The sequence below is a fragment of the Ammodytes marinus genome (assembly GCF_949987685.1).
Source record: "Ammodytes marinus genome assembly, chromosome: 9".
NCBI lineage: Eukaryota > Metazoa > Chordata > Actinopteri > Uranoscopiformes > Ammodytidae > Ammodytes > Ammodytes marinus.
Window position 1 is genome coordinate 30244989 of NC_137213.1, and position 2500 is coordinate 30247488.

Here is a 2500-nt window from a genome sequence, read left to right on the forward strand (position 1 = left end):
ACGTCCTACTCACACTAACGTCCTACTCATACAACGTCATACTCATACTAACGTCCTACTCATACTAACGTCCTACTCATACTAATGTCATACTCACACTAACGTCCTACTCATACTAACATCCTACTCATACTAACGTCCTACTCATACTAACGTCATACTCACACTAACGTCCTACTCATACTAACGTCCTACTCATACTAACGTCATACTCATACTAACGTCCTACTCATACTAACGTCCTACTCATACTAACGTCATACTCATACTAACGTCCTACTCATACTAACGTCATACTCATACTAACGTCCTACTCATACTAACGTCCTACTCATACTAACGTCATACTAACGTCCTACTCATACTAACGTCCTACTCATACTAACGTCATACTCATACTATCGTCATACTCATACTAACGTCCTACTCATACTAACGTCCTACTCATACTAACGTCATACTAACGTCCTACTCATACTAACGTCCTACTCATACTAACGTCATACTCATACTAACGTCATACTCATACTAACGTCATACTCATACTAACGTCCTACTCATACTAACGTCCTACTCATACTAACGTCCTACTCATACTAACGTCATACTAACGTCCTACTCATACTAACGTCCTACTCATACTAACGTCATACTCATACTAACGTCCTACTCATACTAACGTCATACTCATACTAACGTCCTACTCATACTAACGTCCTACTCAAACGTAACAGGGCACAGATAACAGCGCAGCCTGGCTTTCATATGTAGTGTTGAGTGTGTTGTAAAATTGTCCTGAGCGGTAGTTTTGCATCACTGCTGCTGATAAGGAAGCGACACGTCACTGCAGTCTGCTCTGTGACTGACGAGTGGTCAGTGTACGGTTTCTATAGTGATGTGAAGGGACACAGCCAAACAAACGTCAGCTCAACACATGAATGGTTGTTGTTGGCTCGGTTTGCTCTCTTCTCCGACTGTCTAAAGCCCCTGTCTCACTGGGCTGCGACAGTGTGCGACAAGTTGGAGACACAACATTGCGAGGGAATATGCGAATTAGCGAACATTTTTACTTGCAGTCTCACTGAGTTGGTTCCTCAAGACACGTTTGCGAATGTCCTGGCCAGCACTTGCCGGGAGCTCGCATTTATGTCTCGCGAACGTCTGGCGAGCGTCGCACGAACGGAATGTCAGTCTCATTTTTGTCTCAAATCAGTCACAATTTAGTTTCATATGTCGCCAAACCCTCGCAAAGTTGTCTCACATTTCTCTCACTTTCTAACTCGTGGAAACTAAATTGAGAAGGGTTTGCAACGCGTTTGAGACACATGCGACCACTCTGAGACTATTTTGACACTAGATTTGTCGTACACTTTTTTTGAACATGTTCAAAATTCAAGCGACAGGACTGCGCGGCTCTGCGACTCATGAGAGGAAACTGAGACCTCCGCGAACGTTTGGAGACAGTTTAGAGACTCCCTCGCGAATGCAGTCTCCAACTTGTCGCAAACAGTCGCAGCCCAGTGAGATAGGGGCTTTACTGGATCAACATAACACACACTCACTCTGATGGATATTCTCTCACAAACAATTAGATGGTTAACTCCTCAGTTGGTTGTAGGAATGGTAGAAGTCGGACGATAATACAATTTTATGTCCCAATTTTTTTTTGGCCCCTATTTTTCATAAATCAGACAATTAAACCTGCAGTGTGTAGAATTTTGGGTTTTATTTCCTAGCAGATTTTGTAGAAAGTAATTATAATATCCATAAGTACATTTAATTTAGTGCATAATAGCTGAAAAAAATGTTTTGAATAATTTTTTTTCCCTTAGAAAGGGTCTCATATATGTCCATATTTCTGCATATTTTGGACCAAGGCCTAGTGCCGCCATCTTGAAAGTGTCATAGTTGGAATGTCATCAGGTGCATTGTTTAAAATTTAGAATTGTTCTTGTCCTTGAAGGCCACTGTAGCTTCTGTTATTATTCTAAAGGGGTGGGGTTACCCAGGGAGCGTTGCGTTCTAGAACTTTGTAGAACTTTCTTGATGATGTCATATTACACACTGCACCTTTAACAACATACAGAATTTAGAACTCCTCCTGTGATAACCTTCAGCATACTGCTAAGAATTGAATTGAATAAATATATTTCATTCAGATCAAAAGTACAAAACCATATATACAATATGTCTATATACAATTTGCTTTACTATATTCACAATGTATATATTAAACCTGCAGTGTGTAGAATTTTGGGTTTTATTTCATAGCAGATTTTGTAGAAAGTAATTATAATATCCATAAGTACATTTAATTTAGTGTATAATAGCTGAAATTTTTTTTTTTATTATTATTTTTCCCCTTAGAAAGGGTCTCATATAGGTCAATTTTTTTTGCATATTTTGGACCAAGGCCTTGTGCCGCCATCTTGAAAGTGTTATAGTTGGAATGTCATCAGGTGCATTGTTTATAATTTAGAATTGTTCTTGTCCTTGAAGG

General features: G+C 39.6%; 1 protein-coding gene across 1 annotated transcript in view; it reads left to right on the forward strand.

Annotated features, from left to right (window-relative positions):
* Nucleotides 1-2500, forward strand: part of LOC307255468 (solute carrier organic anion transporter family member 5A1-like) — a gene marked incomplete at both ends in the record, with an annotated part of 30119 nt that overhangs the window by 21454 nt on the left and 6165 nt on the right. The gene's annotated exons all lie outside the window — the stretch shown is intronic.